The sequence below is a fragment of the Diceros bicornis genome, chromosome 18, assembly GCF_020826845.1.
Source record: "Diceros bicornis minor isolate mBicDic1 chromosome 18, mDicBic1.mat.cur, whole genome shotgun sequence".
Classification (NCBI taxonomy): Eukaryota; Metazoa; Chordata; class Mammalia; order Perissodactyla; family Rhinocerotidae; genus Diceros; species Diceros bicornis.
This window is the reverse complement of record NC_080757.1, coordinates 36,837,383-36,861,610: the sequence shown is the minus strand read 5'-3', so window position 1 is coordinate 36,861,610 and position 24,228 is coordinate 36,837,383. Positions and strand designations below refer to the sequence as shown.

The 24,228-nt window shown below is 50.3% G+C and overlaps 1 pseudogene; it reads right to left on the bottom strand.

The window, feature by feature from the left end:
• Positions 1-496: 496 nt before the first annotated feature.
• LOC131417932 (NADH dehydrogenase [ubiquinone] 1 beta subcomplex subunit 2, mitochondrial-like) lies at positions 497-4,116 on the bottom strand (annotated as a pseudogene).
• Positions 4,117-24,228: the final 20,112 nt, after the last annotated feature.

The following is a 24,228-nucleotide window of genomic DNA, read 5'->3' as shown; positions in this document are numbered from 1 at the left end:
CATGCTCCTCGGTGTGAGTGGACAGCAGCCTGTGTGCTCATCATCTGTCCTGCCTGTTTGGATGACTAAGGCCCCAGCGTGGGACTGTCTGTGGTCCAGTGATAAACCTGCTGTCTGGACCACATGACCCATCCCAGGCACCGCCAACCTGGGACAGCTCCTCTCAGCCGCTGCTCTCGGAAGAGCAAACCTATAGAAACACACACACATACACACTCACACCACACCCCAGCTCTAAAACTGCTCCTGACGCCAGGGAGACACTTTGGTTTTTCCCTCCAGGATTAGTAACACACAGTACTGCCCACGATGGGCATTTATTGAGGGCTCATGTGTGTCAGCCACTACGATGCTTACACCCTCATCTCTTTTAATCCCCACAACAGGCCTGTGAGTTTGGAAACTTGCCCAAGGTCCCGCAGCTGGGAAGAGGTGGAGTTGAATTATAAGAGGGCATCGTGGGGGCAGGGAGGGGGTTGAGGAAAGCGGAACGTGTTTAGGGTCCTGCAGGGATGGGGCAGTGGTCCGGGCTATTAGCTCCCTGTGGGAACCGAAGCCCAGGCTACGCATTCTGCTGAAATCATTCCTACCCTCATTCTTTCATTCTACAACTGTTTATTGAGCATCTTCTGCAGGCCAAGTGTGTGTTGGGAATTGTGGTAGGCAACTTCCAAGATGGCCTCAATGATGCCCGCATCCTGGTGTCCACACCCTTGGGCAGTCCCCTCCCACACTGTCCCAGGGTTGGTCTGAGTGACCAGTGGCATTGGGTAGAAGCAAAGGGACGTCTCTTCCAATAGAGGTTATAAAAGACTGTGGCTTCCGTCTTGAGTGCTCTCTTACTCTCCCTCTTTCTTGGATCACTTGCTCTGGGAGAAGCGAGCTGCCATGTTGTGTGCCCTATAGGGAGGCCTGCAGGCAAGGAACAGAGGCCTCCCGCCAGCAGCCAGGGCAGACCTGAGGCCTGTCACCACCCACAGGAGTGAGCTTGGATGCAGACCCTCCCGCCCCGGTCAGGCCTTGAGATGACTGTCACCTCGTCAGGATTCTTGGCTTGCAGAAACTGGGAGATAATAAAGGCTAGTTTTTTGTTTTTTTCTCATTCTTGACCAAAACACTTTATTTTTTTATTTTTTTAAATTTTCCCCCCAAAATCCCAGTAGACAGTTGTATGGCATAGCTGCACAACCTTCTAGTTGCTGTACGTGGGACGCGGCCAGGCCAGAGAAGCAGTGCATCAGTGCGCACCCGGGATCCGAACCCGGGCCGCCGGCAGCGGAGCGCACGCACTTAACCGCCAAGCCACGGGACCAGCCCTAAAACACTTTAATTTACAACTTTAATGTACAATATGAAGTCCATAATTTCTTGAAAATCTCACCTGCCTCTTGTAAAGAGCTGAGTCCATGGTTTCCGTCTTCATCAACAGGAAGGGTGCCTAATTCTTCATCTGTCCACTGAGAAGGATCTGGATATGGAAAGTGATCCAGCACAGCATCTGAGTCGTATGCCAAAATCGCCAGAAAGTCCAAAACCACTGGTTGCACTGAAGAACTCGGCCTGGATTTCTCTGGTCGCTGGGGAAACGGCCTGTCCAGGGGCTGGATACGCACACACCACACCACCTGCACACCGGACTCCGCCGCCTCCAGCTGCCCGCGCCCGGCACCCTCTGCGGAGGCGGCCTCCAACGCAAAGGAAAGACACCAGCTGCATGAGAGCCGCCGTGCCAGCCAGCCCGCATCCAGAGACTGGTCCCCAGGCCGCACCACCACCTCCATGTCACTCAATAAATGCTAGTTGTAAGCTGCTAAATTTTTAAGGTAATCCGTTACACAGCAATAGAGAACTAAACCAGGGGTATATCTGTAAACACAATTGATATTCCAGTCTCCAGTCTATAGAAAGGAGGCAGACAGAGGAAGGAAGGGAGGGAGAAAGGGAGGGAGGGAGGAGGAGAAAGAACCCAGTATGTCAGACAGCAGTAAGTGCTATGGAGAAAAATAAAGCACGGAAGTGGGATGGGAGTGAGGGAGGCTCGGTTTAAGTAGGGGGACCAGGGAAGATCTGACTGAGAAGGGGCCAGTTAAACGGAGACCTGAGGGCCACACCCTGCAGAAGTCTGTGGGGAAGAGCATTGGGCAGAGGGAACAGCAGGTGCAAAGGGCCGGAGATGGGAGCATGTCTGGATCACGTGACTCACCCAGACCACACACTTGATATATTTTGCCGCTAGATCTATTGTCCTCACCAGGCCTGGCTTCCTTTGGCCACCCAGTCACGCTGCCTCCAGGGGCAGGGAGGGGCGTGCTGAGCCCCCGCTGCTCTCTTATTCTCTCCCTAAAAGGCCTGGGCCCTAGACCTTGGCTCCGTGGCTGTATTCCTGGGAGTGGGTCTCGTGCCCGCAGGAGGCAGAAGCAGCTGCAGTGACCGTATTTTCCAGCCTCTATTTGGGGCAGGCGATCTGGGGCAAATTCAGGTGAAACTGCAGGATGAGAGAAACGATGGAGGAAATGCAATTTGGATGCAGGCGTAATCAAACTTCAGAGGTCCTCCAGGGATCTATGGGGATAACGGGGAATCATCTAACTCCCCTCGTTGCTGTAGTTGTAGGTTATCCTTCTAGATTTTCCTCTTTGGAGCAAGCAAAATACAAAGCATGTCTCCATGTCACGGCAGAAATTGCCAGAATAAGACCCTGACCTGCCCTGTGCCATGCACACCCGCCCTGCCTCCCAGTAACAGATTTGTTGCCTGTAAGTGATAGCCTGAGGACTCTCTTTCTGTGCCCTCCTCCCTCTCAACCCAAGGAGGCCTGCCTTGCCCCGCAGAGCATCCTCAGAGCCCCTCAGGGCTCCCTACCACCAGGCCCCTGGCCCTAGCAACCGTATTTTCAAGATCAGGATGGACAGACAGTGCGGCAAGCCTGAAGTTATGTTTAGAGGACACAGGGACAGAATACTGAATAGGGGGCTTTCTGGGAAAATGAAGGGCACAAGGTAGCAAATACCGCCCCCCCAAGAGACCCCCTCATCCTGGAGGGGCAGAGGGACCATTCATTTATTCATTCATACATTCTTTCAACAAATTTTTCTTGAACACTCGCTGTATGCCAGGACTGGGCTAGGTGCTGGAGAAACAATATGAACAGGCAGAGTTCTTGCCCTGGGAGTGCTTATAGTCAGCTAGGGAGACGGACAGGTGCATAGGACCTTGTGCTTCTGGTGAACAGGGGAAGGACACCCATCCCAGTCCAAGGGGAAGACCAAGGAGGAGTGTGTATGTGTGGTGATGTCAGGGGAAGGTCCCATGAGAAGTGACTTCTACGCCAAGACCTGCAGGATGAGTAGGAGTTCGATGAAGAGGCGAACTTTGTCCAGGCAGGGGGGGAGCTTGTGCAAACGTCCTGAGGTGAGGGAGGTGGTAGAAAAGGCAGAAGGCAGAGGGTCTTATGAGCTTCATCCCTAAGGGCCGTGGGGAACCACTGAAAGTTTGGAGCTGGCGATTGACACAGTCACATTTGTAGTTTAGAAAGACCACTTGTGTTGCTGTTATTGACTGGCCCCTTCTTTTCATGGCCCTGTGGCTGAGCAGGGGCCTTTGGGAAGACCACAGACAGTCCCCAGGGTATTGGGAGGATAATGACAGGCTCTTTTCTTTTCTGCACTCCACCCACCCCTGCCGACTTCAGGGTCAGGTCCTGAGGGCTGCTATATTGGGCTGTCATGGGTGAGGGTTCCATCCCACTCTGCCCACATCGGGCTGGCTTCCCTAAGGGGTCATTTGTATCTCCAGGGTGGCAGGGCCTCCTCCCCAGAGCCACTGCGCCCAAGATAACAGGGCAGCCCGGGAGCTGTTTATGAAAAGGCAGTCTAGTGGGGGGTGGGCAGGGCCCGGGGGAACGGTGACTGCTGCCACAGATAGCAGTTGGGGCGGGGAAGGCTGTCTAAATTACAGCTCCCAGAATAGAGGGGCCCGCAGGGAGTGCCGGGGCGTCCTACCAAGGAAGCGCTGGCAGCCTGCCAGGCTCGTCCGGCTCCAGGCCCCGCCACAGGTGGAGGCAGGGTGACCACATGCCGGGGGCGGGGGGGGGGGGGGCGTGGGGATGCCATTCATCCTCAGCCAAGGCGGCTGGGCAGCTCTGAGGTGGGGCCAGGAGGTGGCAGGGCGGCTCCTAGGGCTTAGGAGAGAACCCTAACCAGCCTGGTGTGACCTTCCAGATGGGGTGAGGGTGGTGAGGGGAGGGAAAGGCTGGGAGGAGGGAGGGGGTGACATCTTGCCTGTCCCTGGAGGAGACTCTCCGTCACACGTCTCTGTGGATATTTCACGAGAAGTGTGAGATGCTGTAAAAATAACAAGAATGACAGGCATAATAATAGCAGCGACGTGTCAGGCACTGCTCTGAGCAATAACATCCATCACTTCAGTTCACCCTGCAGCTCCCCATGACAGAGGTGTTATTATCCCCACTTTAGAGATGAGGAAACTGAGGCCCACAGAGGCCAAGTATGTGCCAAGCAGAGCTAGTGACTGGTGAACCTAGGACGCGAGCCCACGTTTGTCTGACCCCAAAGCCTGGGCTCAGAGTCAGGGTATCTGTCTGGAGCCTTTGCCTCTCTGGGTCTCGGTTTCTCATCCACCACGTGGACTGTAGGCTCTTGCTCTGTATCAGCCTCCCAGAGCTGTTGTAGGAATCACATGGGGACAGTGTGACATGCTGGGAAGGGCTTCAAGTCCATAGGCCTGGCCGAACTGTGTGACTTCCCCACTCCAGGCCTCTGTTTTCTCATCTGTAAAATGGGGATCATTATAGGTCCCTCACGGGCTCCTCTGAGAATCTGATGAGAATGTGTATGCGTGAGAGTATTCATGGCTTTGAAGGCAGATCGTCAGTCAGAAAGTGCCACATTTCAAATGATGATTATGTGGAAGCTGAACATTTACAAAGGGGGTGATTTCTAGTGTTCGAGGGGAGCTCGCACATGCACAACGTCCCCACGGAGCAGCCTTCTCTACAATGAGGAATCACCCCTTTGCTTCTCCTTGGAGATACTTAGTTTTCCTGTAAGTGGTGGCCTAAAGTGTGGCACACCTGCATTCCTTTTCTGTGAGGATTTGCTGCCTTGAAACTGTATTTCTTCAACTGCTTGTACCTGAGGTGCTGATTTTCAGCCAAGGCTGGGGACCCCCCCCATCCCCAAGTTCCCAGTACTAGCTGGGGACTGGGCTGGAGGGTCTCCATACAGAGACACAGGCTTGGCCCTTGATGACTCTTGTCCCCAGGCCACTGCTAGCTTTCTGAGCCTCCTGCACTTGTAGGTGTGTTACTTAATGTTGTGCAAGATCCTCTAGTTGGCCCCAGGGAAGTGTCACAACGAACCCCAGAAACTGGAATTTGCTGATTCATCTGAGAAGCCAAGGGCAGGTTAAGGGCACCGAGTCCAGGGAGAGGAGAGGACACCTGGCTGGCAGCCTCCCTGACACTCCCATCATGCATGACTGCCCCTCTCTCTCAGTCCCCGGCTCAGTGTCTGTGGTGAGTGAGCACCGTGCAGGAAGCAGGGAGCCACGTACTCCACCTGCTCCTCCCACCCCTGTGGTGGTCCATTTCCAAGGGACCCCTCCCCCAGGGGTGGGGAAGGGTCTTCCCCTCTCCCCCTAGGATCCTCATCATCCACCCTGAGGAGCTGGTTCAACTTGACACTTGTACCTTCTGGTGAGATTTATAATTGTGCTGTTACAACTGCTCGTGACACGGCGAAATTGCACGAGGACGTAGTTGGCTCCTACCGCTGTCCATGAAACCAAAGCTCCGGGCCCACGTGAGCACCCCTCCCCATCCTAGGGAGGAGTCTACGGAGAATCATTAAGACAGAGTCACTCATGCATTCATTCAACGAATGCTTATTGCGAACCTACTATGTGTCTGGTGCTATTCTAGGCACCAGGGGCACAGACAATTTTTGCCCTAATGGAACTCACATCTAATGGGAGAGGCAACCAACAAGCAAATATATAGCATGCCAGACGGCGATACATGCTATGGAGAACATAAAGTGGGTATTGAGAGTGGGGTAGGGGTGCTATTTAATCAAGGGCACTTGGAGAAAGCCTCGCTGATCAGGTGTTGGGCACAGCGATCCAGCTGTGCAGATACCCAGGGGAAGACCCTTCCAGCAGAGGGAACAAGTGCAGGAGGCCAATGTGTGGATGGAGTCAAGCGAGCCAGGGGGACCACTGGAAGGATCAAGTTGTTATTTATGGAGAACCGAGCTTGAAGGATGGAAGTTTTTGCTGCAAAGACGTAAACTCTAACCCAGGTCCCTCATGGCAGTTAGTTGAATTAACTGGGCTTGAGTTCAGGTCCCGATTTGCCATTTCTTTTACTCTGACGCTTCTCCAGTGAGAATGGTCCAGCTTCCCCCAGAAGGTGGTGTCTCCTGCAGGTCCTTTCCACCCAGCCCCAGCCTTCCTTCCACCTCCCACCCCAGGCCTTCTCCCACCCCTCCGCATTCAGAAACCTCTTACCTGCCTGCCCACCTGCCTTTACCCCTGACCCGGCACACACCTGCCTAATGTTGTTATCACTTCTATTTATGTCTTCTCTCTCCACCTATATTGAGAGCAAAGGGAGGGAGGGGACTAGTTTTAAACTGCTTGGAGTTTATTGTGCTGGACACATTGGAGGTCTCCATAAATACGCTTGAATTGATTGGGATGTGGATGCTCCAAGGAGGCCGGCCACCTCTCTTCTTAGAGACTCGTGGGCTCCAAGCCGCCTTCTCCATACAACAGCCCTCTGTGAGTTTGAGGGCTGTGAGGAGGACTGGAGTTTACCAGGCACTGGCAGTATCCAGGGTTGACATGGAGACAGCTGAGCTGGAACTTCCAATTCCTTTCTCCCACCTTGGATTTGACCATCCCAATACCAAATTCCTGTCACCTCCAGGATATCACCTAAGATGAGACTGTGGTCTTTCATCCCCTGGGTTCTAAGCCCCACAGGGGCTGCCATAGGCAGGGGAGGCTTGGTGAGTTCCCCCCACCCCAGACCCACTTCAACAGGAGGAGGGGCTCTGCTTTTATTTATTTCACATGTGTGTTTCCAGGTATGATTTCATTTCGAAAAAGGATTTTCTGCTAAGGACACACACACATACACACACCCCGTCTGCAAAACACTAGTGTAGCTGAAAGTGCTGGAAACTCTGGTTCTAGATCTGGCATGAATTCGATCTGGTTTGGCCTCTGTCTCCTCACCTAGAAATAGGAACATACAGAAATATCCTTCCAACCACAGGATGATAGCTGTCAAATTCTTCAAAGCAGTGTTCTCCAACTTTAATGTCTGTGACCTGGGAGCCAGCGCTCTGGTGGTTCTGACTGCGGTGGTGTATAGAGCATGTCTTGACAAACACTGCTTTTTAAAAATTCCTAAAAGAGAATATTTGATTTCTGGAAAGATATATAAAAAACTAACACAAGTGGTTACCTCTGGGGACAGGAACTAGGAGGCATGAGGGCAGAGGAGGGAGGGAGACTTACTTTTCACTGTCTTCTCTTTTGTATCTTTTGAATTTTGTACCACATGCACGTGTATTGGAACCATATACATGTATAAATAAATGTAAGTTTATTTGAAAAATAAATTGAAAACATTTAGAGTATTACTCAAGTACGAGATAAAAAACCAAACACTCCAAATATGACCACTTGCTGTGTTTCCAATGCAGATTGAAGCTGAGCCACAGGGAAGCCAGCAAACTTGTTCCTGAGGCCTTTGGGAAAAGTCACACAGGGGACCCCAAGACCCCAAGAAAAAGGGACAGGGGAATCACCCAACTGACCTCTCCCTTACGTGTGGCACTCAAGCTGGGTGAAGGGTGGCAAGTCCTGAGCTGTGCATGTTTCCCTTAAGGGAGCTGCCAATAATGGCAGAGATGTTAAAACAAAACAAACAAACAAACCCACTATATCCTGGGAGGTGGGGGGCGGCGCTGCCTTCCCGCCTGAGCCCCAGCAGCATGGCTGTGTACATTATGAAAACCACCTTGAGGGCCGGCCCCGTGGCTTAGCAGTTAAGTGCGCATGCTCCGCTGCTGGCGGCCCGGGTTCGAATCCCGGGCGCGCACCGACGCACAGCTTCTCTGATCATGCTGAGGCCGCGTCCCACATACAGCAACTAGAAGGACGTGCAACTATGACATACAGCTATTCACTGGGGCTTTGGGGAAAACAAAAGGAGGAGGATTGGCAATAGATGTTAGCTCAGAGCCGGTCTTCCTCAGCAAAAAGAGGAGGATTAGCATGGATGTTAGCTCAGGGCTGATCTTCCTCACACACACACACATTATATATATATATATTTAAAAAAAAGAAAACCACCTTGAGGTGTTGTGCTAAGCTGTGTACCCGGCTGTCCCCTCCCTGCAGTGTCAATTCCTCCAAGGCAAACCCCATGTCTTGTTCATCCTGCGTGTCCGATGCCTATGCCCAGCCCTGTTTACGGGTCGGATGCAAATGCCTGAGGAGAGGAAGCTTCTCTCTGCTCCACACCAGGCTCCAGTGTTACTGCTGCTACTGCAGTTCACAGCTTACAGATGGCCTCCCCTTCTATTCCAGCGGAGCTTCCTACAGTCCTGTGAAACAGGCAGTACCGTTATCTTCATCAAACAAACGAGGAAACGGTCTTGCGTCTACCATCACATTTTGTGGTGTGCTCTTGGCCAAGTCACTTCACTTCTTTGATTTTGTCATCTGTAAAATGGGGACCATTGTTTCTGAGATATCCATGGACCAGGGAACGCCTCAGGATCCAAAGGTTCAAAGAGGCGACCAGAAGCAGTCAGGAAGGGGCAGAGATCAAATTCAAACTCAGCTTCTGAACTGAGCTATTTCTGCTGCCCCACGAGTCTCAGGAGGTGGCCGTCAGCTCCTCCTCACACAGGGTGTTGTAGAAGTGCTTAGACAAGGTTGAAAAACACATTTATTTTTCTCTTCTTGCTTTTGGTCATCATTAGGAATTTGTTAGGAGAGAGGGGACAGTTAAAGGCTAGCTTTATACTTATTAAATAAACTTTTATTGAGTACTAGGTGCACAGGTGCTGGGGAGGCAAGTATAATTATAATACAGAGAAAAGGAAGAAAATGTACCTCTTTATGGCAGGCTGTTGCTGGCAGAGAAAGTATCTGAATTAGAATCCTGGACTATTAGTGCTGGAAGGCATCGTAGTCCTCTTATATAGATGGGGAAATTGAGGCCCAGAATGGGAAAGGGGTTTGCCCAAATTAGAACACTCAAGTGGTCTTTAATCAGATTTATTCATGAGACAACAGAACCGTTGGTCCTTAGTCTCTGATCTTAATGAAGTGATGCAGGGAAAGGTGGAGGGTGGGGAGAAGACAGGAGGGGGAGGGTGGAGTCATCCTGCAAAAGGAAGCCAGGGAGCCCAGAGCAGAGTCCAGGACCTCGGTCCTCCCTCCCTCATGGGTTGGAAACCCTTGAAGCGTGCCATTCCCTCACCAGAGGATGCAGGCAGAAAAAGAGGGACATTGGCCTGTCCAATTCTGAGCCCAGCAACGGAGGGCTTCCCAGAGCCTCACTCGCGGACCGACAGTGGAGCGATAGGAATTCTCCCGTTTCCGTGCGTAGTATCTCGCGATGTGCTTTTCGCTAAATCACTTCGCCCCTTAGTTTTGCGATCTGTGAAATGGGGTCATTGTTCCTGCCACATCTCAGGTCAGGACGGCACAAGAGGATCAAAGAGACGAGCGCAGAGGCAAGGATATTTGTGCCTGGCTTTTCCTGAAAACAGAGTTCACTCTCCTCCCCCAGGACCTGTCCCAAAGAGGCGTCTGGAAATTCAACAGAGCCAGCCAGTCTGGGAGTGAAACAATCGGCGCCCCCGACGCGGGGATCCGCCGAGACAGAACAGCTATTCAAGCGGCGGGGGCGGTGAGTGGGGGCCGGAGCAGCGAAATGTGGAGAAAGGAGCGTTTCACACGCGTCCCCTCCCGGCCCACACGCGTTGCCATGGCCGCCCCCCTCTCCCGCGCTCGGCTCGCCGCCCCCACAGAACCCCGGGCCTCGCACGCGCCTCGGCGCCCGCCGGGCGTTCCCCCCAATTCCTGGATTGTGGTCGGCGCAGCGCGGAGCGTGGCACGTCCAGGAAGGACGAGTTCGTCCGCGGGGAGGACCCGGCATCCGGCGGCAGCGGCCCCCGCCCAGCCCCGGCCACGCCTCTGCAGGCGCCACGTCCCGGGCCGGGCACCGTCGCCGGGAGCGACGACCTCCCGGGGCTGCGCCGGGCCACGGCGGGGTGGGGCCGAGGAGCCCTGCGCCCGCGACCCGGGAGCCCACGTCCCCGCCGCCGCGCCCACGACCCGGTGTGCCCGCCACGCCCACGACGCGGGATCCCCCGTCCACGCCGCGCCCACGACACGGCAGCAGTGCGCCCGCCGCGCCCGCGACCCAGGAGCCCGCGTGCCCGCCACGCCCGCGACCCGGCAGCAGTGCGCCCGCCGCGCCCGCGACCTGGGAGGCCCCGTCCCCGCTGCGCCCGCCACGCCCGCGACCCGGGAGCCGCGTCCCCGCCGCGTCCGCGCCCTTTCCCCGCCAGACGTGGTGCTGCCCTGAGCGCAGGCGTCAGCTCGCAGTGGGAGGGCGCATTGTCTCCCATGGATCTCCTTTACAGCCCCGGACGCTTGCTCAACTGAGAATTGGCAACTTGGGGGCCAAAAGCCAACGGGGGAAGGAGGGCTGGGTCCCCGCCTCCGCTGGTCGAGGAGCGTTTCCTCCGTGCTTGGGTAACACTCCCCTGCCTCTGTCTGAGCCAATCCCAGAACTATAGGATGACATCCTGTGGCGCAGAGGGTGTAGAGAGCCTATAGGTCAACCCTGTGCATTTTACTGATGAGGAAGCCTAGGCCCGGAGAGGGGGGCTGGCTTGTCTAAGGTCAAGGTTACCTTGAAAGTTAAGGCCCAGCCGGACCGAGCCCACGTGTTTGTCGTCCAGCTCAGGGCGACGAACACTCCAACATTCTCCTACTGTACCTCAGATTAAATTGAATCCACCCTGGAGCTAAGGACAGCCAGACTTTTTGCCAGGGGTGATTTGGCTAAATTAGTGAAATGCCAGAAAACTGGAAAGTTTCTAAAAAGAGCTGTCTCCACGGGTCCAGAGTGTTATAAGCGCACACCTACTGGCTCCACAAATTACCTGCACAATCTTGCTCAACATTTGCAGCCTGGCAGCAACTGTCCTCCCTGCATGCTCTCCCCTACTCCCAATGGCATTTTCCTCTCTGGTACCTGGAAGGGGCAGAAATGCCCAGAGACCTGGTTTGACCCCTACTGCCTGTGCTTTTTCTCTGCCTTTAAAAAATGCCCAGAGCTGGGAGAGTGGGGATGAGAGGTGGATTTGATATCTCTACTATCTTATACCTCTAGATGGGGTTCTTCCATTCTACCCACAGGCAGTTCTCAAACTGAGTTGCATATTATATTTAGACATCCTTCATTCCCAGTCTTTCTGGAGGGCTAATTTAGCCATTATCCAAACACACCATGGCAATGATCCAAACCACACCAAGGAAGACCCTCTGCTTAAAAGTACCACATCAAAAGTATCTCTTCCCAGATCCCTGCTGCCCCCAAACAGTTCAGAGAGGAAATGGCTGGCTGCACCCGTTGTGGTAGATTGCAGACAGCCTGGTCAAGACTTTCTTTGGTCAAGATAACCCAGAGCTGGAACTGAGAGTGCCAGCCGAGAATCTGGATCGCCCTTCAACTTGTGTGTGGTTGAGCAAAGCACTCAACCCCTCTAGATATTCTTTGCCTCCATTCCCGTTCCCTTGGAGAACCACTCCATCTTCTCACCTATTAGAGAAATACCATCTCATAGGGACACTGTCATGACAGACTTCAAAATGCTTTCAGATGACTGATCTACTCTCACAGAAGGAGGAGAGTCACATCTAACCCCCAAATCCTTGTCATACCTGTGTATATGATGTATATGTGTAATTTCTTTGTGTCCAACTCAGAGATCAACTAGGTTGGGATGCTTGGATCAAGTATGCTTGGTTTGAAGAACCAAGGAATTAGGAATCCTGGGTCTTTCACTTTTGTGCCTCTCAGGCATCAAGACCCAATCATCCTGGAAGAGAGATTGGAGTCATCACAGACTCTTAAATAAGGAAGCCACCTTCAAGGTCACCGAACCCAACTCTCTCATTTTGGAGTGATTCCATAATTGTTTATTTGTATATTGAGTACCTGCCCTTGCTATAGCTAGAAAGATGAGATGATCAAGACAATTCTCTTCAATTGAGGAGCTCACAGTAGGACTAGGACACAAGTCTGCCACTAATTATAAATGACGTGATAAGAACTGTGACAGTTATATGCAGAGTGCAGGAGTGGCAGAGGAGGAGGGACCAGCTGTGCTTGGGAAAAAATCAAATACACAGAGGAGGTAGTGCTTGAGCTGGGTTTTGAAGGGTGAATGATTGGCCCAGAAAGGTGGGTTGGGATAGAAGCTGAGTTAGGACTAGAACCCCATTTCCTAGGCTGGTACTCTTTCCATACATGGTCACTATTTCTATCACCTTGAGGTGACTTGCTGGGGAAGCTGGAGACCTGAATTCCCAGCTGCCTGAGGGGGGCACCCAAGCAGCAATCTGGGGAAGGCCATTATTATGTTCAGCCTTGACCCGGCAGCATCCATCAGCAAGACCAGACCTACCTGGGCAGGAGAGGGAGGAAAGGAGAGACAGGCAGACAGACCGTGCTAGGCAGCAGCAGTGAAGATCTGAATTCTTCAAAATCTCCGCATAGCCTGGAGGGAAACCAGGGGCTAGTTGTTCCATTTATCCTAGGCAAGGAGAGAAGAGGTAGTTTCGATTTCTCTCTCCATTCTTAGGCATCAGAAGTATAGCCTGGTGAATCTGAGCATTTGATTCTTGATTATCCGTGTGTGACTTATCCACTGGTGAAAAAACTGTTTCCCAGACTTCCTGATCCCGCCATCTGGCATGGGGTGCTGAGGATGTACAAGACAAACCCAAGTCAGAATGGCACCTTGTATTAAACATGCCATTATAGAATGAGTATCCAATAAAAATGAAGTTGGAACCTATTGCTCTTTGTTGGATCAGTCTCTATATTGCTTCCCCTCCTTTAAAATATGAAGGAATTAGAATTTGTGTATTACTTTGAAAGACTAGAATAAGAGAAATACCCATATGCAAGCAAAGGGATGAGAAAGGAGTGCCACAGGGAGGTCCTGGGACTGACATCCTGGGATGTAGCCTCAGCTCTGCCATGAACTTGCAGTGTGACCTTGAGGTCACTTCTCTCCGGGAGTCACTTTCCTCACCTGTAAAATGAGAGGTGAGACTCCAAGGAAGGTGAAATGTGGAGTTTTGACTTACAGAGTTCTGATTCTTGAACCAAAAGCCCACCTGCCTGACTCTATCCCCCTGTCACATGGAGAACAGTGTCTCCTGGTGATTGCCCTGCACATCAGTCTAGAACACCAAAGTGGAGGAATGTAGCTAGGGTAGAGGAGGAGGAGCATGTGCCCAGGGCCCAGGCCTGGGTAAGGACGTGGAGATTGAGACCTGGGAGGATGGGGGACAGGCAGAGGGGCCGTATGGTGGTGAGAGGCCTGGGCTGGAGGAGAGCAGAGGAGGCAGAAGGGGCTGTAGACTGGTCAGGTGGCCTTGGGGAGCCTGCTCTCCTGTCATCCTCACAAACTGTGCTTCAACTCGTGGAGCAGGCTCGGGATTCACTAGAGTGGGCCCCTGAGTTCGATGGAGGTTTCAGATGCTCCACCATTGGTCTCCTGAAGTCCCCAGCTCTCTCCTGACCCATCCCTGGGGTTTAGTAACTTGGATCATAAAGAAGTGGAAAAAACCAAGTCCTTTGAAAAGGGCCCTGTTCTTTCACTCAAGACACTGGGTGTGGGTCTTAATAGACCCAACCCAAGCATGTCACATTATCCCCAAATACATAATTCTATTCATTCTCCTTGTGGTAGCGACCTGGGCAGAAAGATGTGGCTCCCTGAGGGCAAGGAAGGTAAATAAAAAAGTCTTAATTTGTAACTAGCTGATGTTTGAAGTTCTAATTTTGTAGCTTTCCAGGATGAGCACTATTTTGTGGTCTAAATTTGTCTGGGATATTATTTGCTAATCCAAGCCACTGTCATTCACCTCAGCCTGCCTACATTCCTGGTCTGTAAAAGTTCTGCTGCTCCAGGCCTGCATTGGGCTGGCATTTCCCCAATGAGTTCACTGGATTTTAATCCACCACCGGGCCGGCCTACAGTAATGAACATCCTCTCACCTGGGCCCAGCGTGAGACGGAGAACCCCAGCTGTGAAATCCATGCATCAGTCAAAGCAGCTCAGTGGCTTCCTAAACTGATTTTCACAAAGTCACAACCAGAAAGCAAGAAAAGTAATTTCCACATGCTGCACACCAACTGTTCTCATTTTTCAGTTCAATATTCCTGACTCCAGGGGAGCATCCCTCATTACTCTGACTGCTCAAGCTATCATTCCTCTGCTTCTGACCCCTTTCAGGGCTTGAGCTGGTCACTTCACACATGAGGGACTGCAGAGGGCTGTGCTTCTGCATTCATCCTACAGAGACCCCTGACCCCCATCCCAAACATCAACACCTGTCCGTTTACTCAAGGGGGAAACTTTTTAGAAAAAGTCTTCTTTGGATTAATCTGTACCCACCCACTCAGGCTGGCCACACTCTGTGGTTACCATTCCTGTCACCCATTGACAACGTTACAAAATGTGATTTACCACCATCTGTGGTTATTAACACTTACTGGGCGTCAGTAGGCAGCACAGAATACCAGCCCAGAGAGTTGAGACCCTGAATAGTTTTCTTCTTCCCCAGTCTTGTCTTTAACATCAGATCCATATTAATGGATACCGCACAACAGGTATGTGGGACAAGTTAGCTGTGGCCTTAAGTCGGGTCCCCTAGGAACCGGTGATTTGGGAGCAGGAGGCTTACTGCCCACTCCCCCCCTTTTTTTATAAGCCCTCAGATAGTGATGCTGGCACAGGCCCTGTATCAGTCAGGGCTCCGCCAGAGAAACAGTAGGAGATGTGTATGTGTGTGTATATATAAATATAGATGTCTATATCTATATCTATATCAAGAGATTGGCTTACACAATTGTGGGGGGATGGCTAGATAAGTCCAAAATTTGTTAGGCAGGCCAGTAGGCTGGCACTGTCGTGCAGGAGCCGATGCTGCAGTCCACAGTGGAATTTCTTCTTCCTCAGGATAACCTCAGTGTTGATCCTAAGGCCCTTCAACTGATGAGATGAGACCTCCCCAAATTATCAAGGATAATCTCCTTTACTTAAAGTCAACTTACTGTAGATGTTAAATACCGTCATAGCAACACCTAGATTAGTGTTTGATTGAATAAGGGCACTATAACCTAGTCAAGTTGTCACATAGAACTAACCATCACAGGCCCTGCGGCAGGAAAGACAAACCCACACCCAGAATATGTGTTGATTCCAGTCAAGATGAATTGTTGCCTCATTCAGAGTGGAAGGGATCCAATGCAATCAACTTGTCATCTAGTTGATCTCTGAGGAATGGTGGTGCCATATCAGGGGCGGGCTTTGGTCTCTTAGTGGCAGGTTGGTTGGCAGTAGCTAGATGAATCTTGGTGAGTGGGAGCCCATGCTATTTGGCCCAGTTATAGCTTTCAATCCCTACTCCCATGGTTCTCCATTCATGCACCCATTGAGTGAGCACTGGGTTGACCAATGACAGAGTCAGGCTGACATCAACCGACCTAGTTCTTCTGTCTACTTAGTTGTGTAGTGCATCTTCCGTGGCGGTTGCTCTCTGACAGGCATTAATGTGTAATGTGAAGATCTTCACGTTTCATGCCTATTTCCATAGGTCCATCCACATGTCTCTTTACCATGCCTCCTTGTATCTGACCTTCCAAACTTTACTTCTCAAGCCACTGGACAACTAGTCAAGCCATTTACCACTGTGCATGTCTCTGGTATCTTCGTACCTCAGGCTACCTCTCTTTCCACACACAGTGAATGTCCAGGTGCACAGCCAAAGCTCTGCTCACTGTGAGGATTTTCTCTCACTGCCGTTTTTCAGGACTACCCGGAGTAGGACTATAGGGCAGCAGAAGTCTATTCCTAGCTTGCATCCACCAAGCCAACTCATCTGTGACCCAAGCTCTGCTTTTTCCTCTCTTCCTTCAGATGATCATAAAGGACTCCTTCCCACCCCCTACTCCCACGTAGCCACCATACATGTAAGCTAAAGGAGAGGAACCAGGGTAATAGTGGTGGATGACACAGAGATCGAGGCCACATGCTTGTGTAGCTTGCTTGTACCACTTACTTGTGCCCTCTGTTTTTGCTCAGGTTCAATCTTGGATATAGTCTTTGTATCTTAGAGTGCTGCTAGGCCCCCTGACCTTATGAATTGGTGAGTCTGACAGAACTGAGCTCACGATGGGAACGCTGATGGCCATGGTCAGGTGATCTGTTTCTGCGGGGTCCAGTGGCATTCCAGGAGCTGTTTTGCAAAAGGTTTATAATGATCTTATGCAGATGGTGTGGACCTGCTCCAGACCCTATGTGTTTACATAACTCTCCTATTGGGGCTTGCCATAAACTCCACATAATTTCTTCACAGATACCTCTAATGCCCTAAGTTGTATGGCCCTTATCTGCTGGGTGGTAGGCCTGCTTGACTATGGCCTGGACCTGCTGAGGAACTCTTTCTTACTCTGAACCCCACTCAAAGTTGGCTTCCCTTTGTGCCATCAGTTATATGAGTTGAAGCAGCTTTACTAAGTATGGAAAGATGCCTGCAGAACACATAGAGGCCTACCAGGCATTGTACTTCTTTCTTTGGGGTGGGAAGTGCAGGATAAAATAATTTGTCCTTTATTTTGGATGCCCTAGATCACTGGACCTCTAGACATTTCACTGTCGTGGCAGGCCGTTGAATCTTCTTATGGCTTATTTTCCACCCTCTAGAGTACACGTGTCTTAGCAAAGCCTCCAAAATACTTGCCACTTCTTGCCCATCCAGTCTGACTAACATAATGTTATCAATGCAGTGGATCAATGTGAGTGATGCTCTTTAGGATATCCAGACGGTCAAGTCCGTTTGGACTATGTGTATTACATCAGAGGGCGGGAAGGATAATGCAGGTGGAGGGGAGAGGGAATAAGACCATGTGTATATTTCTATCCATCTAAAGGGAATGTAAATTTTTTCTGATTCTCTTTGACAGGGATGGGGAAGAAAGCATTCAGTAGACTCAATGGCCATAGACCATGTACCCGAGGCCGTGTTAATCAGCTTTAGCAAAGATACCACATCTGGCACGGCAGTTTCAGTGGGGCTACTACTTGTTGAGTTTGCAGTGGTCCATTTTAATCCCCTAGGCTCTGTCTGGTTTTTGCAGGGGCCGGCCTGGTGAATTTAATGAGGATATAAGGGAGACTCCCACTCCTGCCATGTTCTGTTAATCACCTCCATAGCTCTTTGCAGATCAGCCATCCCACTGGCCCGAATCTGACGTGGCCACTCATTATAACTGAATCCACCTTGCTTCTGATGTTTATGTGCTACTATGTGGCCTCTATTATGTAAGGACCCTATCAGCCCCGTTGCTATTAGGGAGTCTAGTTGTGTAGCATCAGCTCTGACCTACAGAGGACAGACACATGGAGCTTCTCAGGGATGATGGTGTCCCTCTCACCGGAGATTTCTTGTCCTTTTAATATGGCCACAGGTGTCCTCCAGGCCCTCGTGTGGAATACAGTTAGCTGTTCAATTTTCCCGCTCTTCATAGTATATCCACTGTAGCACGCCCACTTCTCTGAGCCTTTATTTCTTTGTCTTCCATAGCAGTTTCAGCTTTTCTTCTTCTCTTAGTGTAGGCCATTGCTTTCTCCCAATTTCCAACAGCCATCCTGGCAGCATATTAGCACTGTTTCCTGGGATCTTTGCTAGGGTCTGTTACCAGAATGCTCCCATAACAATAAACTGTCACTTACCCAACCTTACACCACCCTATACCCCTTGATCCAGTCCCATAACACTGTCCTGGCTTCTGTCAGTCCATGTGGGCTAGGTCCTGCAACTTCAGAATACAGAGCCTGAATCCAACAGAATCCAATCAGGAGACAGAAACCACGCAGCAATTTGAAAAGGGAACGTTTAATACATAGACTAATGAAGTATAACAGGGAATTGGAGTAATGAAGGATTGGCTAGTAAAAAACAAAGAGAACTCGAGAGAGTAAAGGAATAACAGATATAAGGAGCAGCCACTACCCCTAATGCTGAGACAGAGCCCCAAGAAGGAGGCCACCCCAGGGTTGAGATCCAGATTTCGTAGAGAGGACACAGTCATGGATCACTGGATGGAAGGAAAGTCACTGTGGTGCTGAGCAGGTGGGACTTGCTGGAAATTTGCCCTGCAGAACTCACCAAAGTCTGCCCTCTGGGATGCCTGGGAAAGCCATGCATGAAGAAGTGTGTCACTGGAGGCGGTCCACTATGAAACTCCCTGAGGGGAGTGCTGGGGAAGGCTGCTGGCCACTGGGTGATGCTGACTGCCACGCACTAGAACTGGACAATCGAGAAGCTGCCCATGCTGCAGAAGCCAGGGGTTGGAGAAGCTGCAGGAGCCTGCCGAGAGAGCACACTAGAACTTGGAAAGAAAACCCCTTTCTCTTGCAAAGTTTCTCCATGGTCCTCTAGTGACAAAGCTTAACATTGTGCCAACTGGCAAATGAGAAATATTTAAAGGGCTCAGATCCATTCTTACAGAGCAGGCAATGAAGGGTATAGTTGGAGCTGAGAAGCAAACATTGACAACTGGCACAGTCCTTTTCTTCCTTTAGCAAGGCCAGCACTTCCTTGGCTAAGTTATGTTGTGACTTGACCCTAGTTATTGGTAGCCAGGAGGAGAGGTGGGGTAGATCCAGAGAGGTGTGCATTATTGGAAGGCAGAGGCCTCTGCATCTTCTTTAAGCACGAGGGGAACATTAGCCTCCTACAGGGAGGAGTGAACCACTTCTGCAGGCCCAGAAGGTTCAGGGAGATCTGGGACTTCCTGGACCCAGATGTCCCCATTACAAATCTCAGGGTCCCACCTCTTCCCAACCAGGCCCTGACCTTGTCACAGTAGGCTTGCAGTGGATGAGGATCCCGCTTTATCTGGAGCTCTGCTACTTTTATAATTAAGTCCTGGGCCTGATCCTCAGCTTTTCTGCTTTCTGGCTGCAGGAGAAGAGAGTTTCTCCTTTTATGCTGCCAAGGCAGTTAGTTTTCTATTGCTGCATACATAATTTCCACAAACAGCTGCTTAAAACAACATTCATTTATTATCATGCAATTCTGTACGTAGGAGTCTGAGCAGGCTGGACTAGGTTCTGCTCAGGGTGTCTGGTCAACTGTGCCATATAACACAACATAATCATGGGAGTAGAATCTCATCATATTCATAGGTTCCAAGGATTAGGGTGTGCAATCTTGGGGGGCCATTTTTAGAATTCTGCCTACCACAGTCCACCCTCTGGCCCCCAAAGATTCACATCCCTCCCAAATGCAAAATAAATTCACCCCCTTCCAAGGTTCCCAAGAGTCTCATTCTAGTACAGCATCCAAGTCCAAAATCTCATCGAAATATCATCAGCTCAAAAGTCCAAAGTTTCATCTTCTAAATCAGGTGCATGTGAATCCCCTGAGGATAACCCTTTAAGTACAGCTCCTGGGTCCAATTCCTCTCCATCCATGGACCTGTGAAACTAAACAGATAAGTTATATGCCCCCAACACTCCCGACATGCAATGGTGGCACAGGCATAGGACAACAGTTATATTCTGGTTCAAAAAGGGGGAAATGTCACCAGTCTAAAGCAATTTTTAAATCTAGTGGAGCAAACTCTATTAGGTTTCAAGGCCTAGGAATAACACTTCGTGGCTCTTGACTCTGCCCTCTGGGCTCTTGGATCCACCCTCTGAGTCACTCTTCCTTTTTCATGAAAGATTTATCAGCCTTCTCCCTGCCAGTAAAGTTTGGGGAACTCAAAGCCTTCTTTCGTTCTCTACTCTGTCTCTTTCAATCCAAGCTCGTGATATTTCTGCGGGTATAAATTTCTCAAGAACTTTGTGGGCTTTGCATGGATTGCACAAGGATTCACTCCATTAGACAAAAGACTCTCCCACAGATCTTTCTGGGATAACCCCTTCTCTATATTTGGCTTCTGCTGAAAACGCTATGGGGCAATACTCCCTAAGTTTTCTAGAAGCCCCCTGGTTTGACTGAGATCTATGAAGAATAATACCCTTGATATAGATTGAATTGTGTCCCCCCGAGATTCATATGTTGAAATCCTAACCCCCAGTACCTCAGAATGTGATCTTATTTGGAAATAGGGTTGTTGCAGAGGTAATTAGTTAAGATGAAGTCAACCTGGAATAGGGTGGACCCTTAATCCAATATGACTAGTGTCCTTATAAAAAGGGGAAAGTTGGACACAGACACACACAGGGAGAACGCCATGTAAAGATGGAGGCATAAATCGAGGTGATGCTTCTACAAGCCAGGGAACGCCAAAGATTGCCGGCAACCCACCAGACGTAGGAGAGAGGCATGGAACAGAGGCTCAGTCTTCAGAAGGAACCAATCCCGCTGACACTTGGGTCTTGGCTGTGTAGCCTCGGGAACTGTGAGACAACACATTTCTGTTGTTTAAGCCACCTAGTTTGAGGTACTTCGTCGTGGCAGCCCTAGCAAACTAACGCAACGCTTCTCTCGTGACCGGCCTTTGGATCTTTCTGAAGTTTCAGCCAAAGGTTGTACAGCCACGTACCCGGCCTTTTTTCTATGCCGGTTTTTGGCAGCCATTTCTGAATTTTAGTATATTTTGGAATCTGGATAGGCTGAGAATTTCCCAAATCATCAAGTCCTGGTTCCTTTTTGTTTAACAGTTCTCCCCCTAATTTCTTGCTCTCCTCTTGCATTTTACTATAAACAACAAAAAGAAACCAGGTTTTGCCTAGCAAATCTCCTCTGCTAAATATCCAGGTTCATTGCTTCTAGGTTCTGTTTTCCACATAACTGCCAGACCCAGTTCTGCTAAGCTTTCTACTGCTACGTAACAAGAATCGCCCTTCCACCAGTTCTGGTAACATATTCCTCCCTTCCTTCTGAGCCCTCACTGTCAGTGTCTTAACGTCCAGGTTTCTACTAATGGTCTGTTCATGGAGATTAAGGCTGTCTCTCAGGCAATTTAGGATCTCTCTGTAATTTCCCTCACATTCTCCTGACTGGCAGCATCTTGAACGTACATACATATTTCTACTAAAGGCCTCTTCAAGGCGATCTAGGCTTTTTCTATCATGCTCCTCAAAATTCTGCCAGCCTCCACTCACTGCCCAATTCCAAAGCCATTCCCACAGTTTTAGGTGTTTGTTATGGTCCCCGCTTCCAGGTACCTGCATCTGTTTTAGTTTTCTAATGCTGCCTAACAAATGTCACAAATGTGGTGGTTTTAACAACACAGGGCCTGCTGACTTTCACACTTGCCTTCTGTTGGTGATTAAAGACCCTTGGCCATTCATTATCTTTCCCTAATGCATCAAGGGCACTCACCAATGGTCTTCAGAGTCCATTGTCTTTAGAATAAGTACTTTCCCTAACCTCTCAAAAGCCTGTGATATTTCACCCCCCTTCAACAGGTTCACCACTGGTGAAAGTTTGAACAATAGTACCTCTTCAGCATGAGAGGAGTGTCAGTTCCACCTACCACTAGTGATGGGGTCTTCATCACCAGCTGCCCAGCAAGGGGACAAAATCTCATTTAGAGTCTGCTTCCCTGAACCAATCCTGGCACCAACTGTATTAGATCAGGTTCCCTAGGAACTGACTCGAGTATTGAGAATCAAGACCTGGAGAGTCCTCAAGGAAATAGGATTGGACAGAGGTCAAGTTGGGAACAGAGTTGAACATTCACAGGAAAGGCCTCAGCTGGTCTCACAGGGAGTTCAGGAGAGGGAGGCTCTTCAAAATTGTCCCACCTTGAGGCAACAGGTTGAGATTTTTATACGTCTGCACCAACCAGTCATTGGATGTGGGCTGCCCCTGGGAAGGAGAGGAGGTGGGACTTTGGGCTTTCTTCAGCTGAGAGCAATTCCTGGAGAGGGACTCAGCTGAGAGCTGTTGGCCCAAACACTCTGCAGCAGCTGGGAGAATGAGTGCCTGAACCCTGAAGGGGGGAGAATCTGGGCGGCATGCCACAGCATCCACTACAATGATTGTTTTCTGTATCTCCTAGTTAATATTTGTACTTTGTATTAATTGTCTATTGCTGCATAATAAATTACTCCCAAACTTAGCTTAAAACAACAGTAATTATCCCATCGTTTCTGTTGGCCATGAATCTGAGCTGGGCGTAGACAGGAGATGCTGCTTTAGGGTCTCTCATGAGGTTGTCATCAAGCTACCGGCTTGGGCTACAGTCACCTCAAGACTCTGCTGTGGCTGGAGAGCCCACTTCCAACCTCACTCACGTGGCTGTTGGCAGGCCTCAGAAGATCCACTTCCAAGCTCACTCACGTGGTTGCTGGCAGGCTTCCGCGCCTGGTCATGTCCTCCACAGGCTGCCTCAGCGTTTTCGTGACATGACAGCTGGTGACTGGAGAGCAAGAGACCACACCCAGGAGTCTTTTTGTAACTAATCTTGGAAGTGACATCACACTGCTTCTGTCATATTCTATTCCTTAGAAGCATGTCACTGAATCCAGTTCAATTAAAGAGGAGAGGATTACACAGGGGTGTGAATCCCAGGAGGTGGGGATCATCCAGATCATTCAAGCTGCCTGTCACAACTACTACCTGCCAACACTGAGCTGAGCATTCTACCTGCATTGCTTTATTTAATCCTCACCATGACCTTAAGGGAGCTGCTATTAATATCCTCTTTTGCAGGTGTGGAAACAGGCTCAGAGTGGTTAAATAACTTGCTCACAGCCACACAAATGACTGTGTAGGAGAGAAAAGACTGAGCCCAGGTTTGTCTGTGAACAAGCCTGTGTCTTTGACTCTACTGTCTCCCTCAATAACCTCTGGGAAGAATCAAAAGTTGTTGCAGAATATTGACGCTAAATAGGGTGCTACTATGCTTGAGGGGCAGGGGCTGAGGGCGAGATGGACCAAGCAGAGGGCTCTGAAACCGGCATTTCCTAACTCAGGAAGTTCAGGAATAAGCCTGGGAACACAGAGGAGCAGGCCAGAAGACCGGGTGGAGGGGAATTCTGAAATGGTTGTGTTGTTGGTGAATCAGCTGTGGACACGAGGACACCCTCCTTCCTACCACAGTTCATAGTTGCTAAGTATGCACTGGAAATAGAGGTAGCAGGGACAGAAACATTACTCAGTTATGCCGCCCAAAAGTTAAGGTTCTTGCATAAGGGACTGTGCAAAGCTACAAGCTCTCATTAACCGTTAGACCTAAATCTGAGGGCTGTTCCAAGTTATCCATTGCAGTGTAACAAACCACCACAAATCTGAGTGGCTTATAACAATAATTTCTCATGATTCTTTGGGTTGGGTGGGCAGTTATTCTGCTGGTCTAACCTGGGCTCCTAAGCATGTATTTAGTCAGAGGGTCAACTGAGCTGAAGGGTCTGAGATGTCCTCACCCATGTCTGGAGCCTTGGCAGGGACAGGTGGGACCTCTCTCTCCACGCAGTCTCTCATCGTTCAGTGTTCTGGCCTGAACTTCTCCACATGGCAGTCGTGCTCCAGGAGAATAAAGGCAGAAGCTGCAAGCATCTTGAGGCACAGGCTCCAGAACTTGCGCATCATTTTTCCACATTCTATTGGTCAAAGAAGTCACAAGACCAGCCCAGATTCAAGGGAGTTGAGAATGTGCTACACTTCTTACTGGGAGCTTAATAGGAAGAGAGCAAGGACACGCTACAAAAGGGCATGGACACAGCGAGGTGGGACTGGAGGATCTCTACGATTAGCATGTACCATGGAGACCTTGAAAAGGGAGTTCATGTTTAAATTGCAAGTGAGCAGTTCTAGTGACCTCGGTACTGGCAGTGGCTTATGGGCCCTGTGAGAAAGGACGCAGTGTGCCCGAGACTGGAACTGTCTCCACTGCGGGGCGCTGGAGTG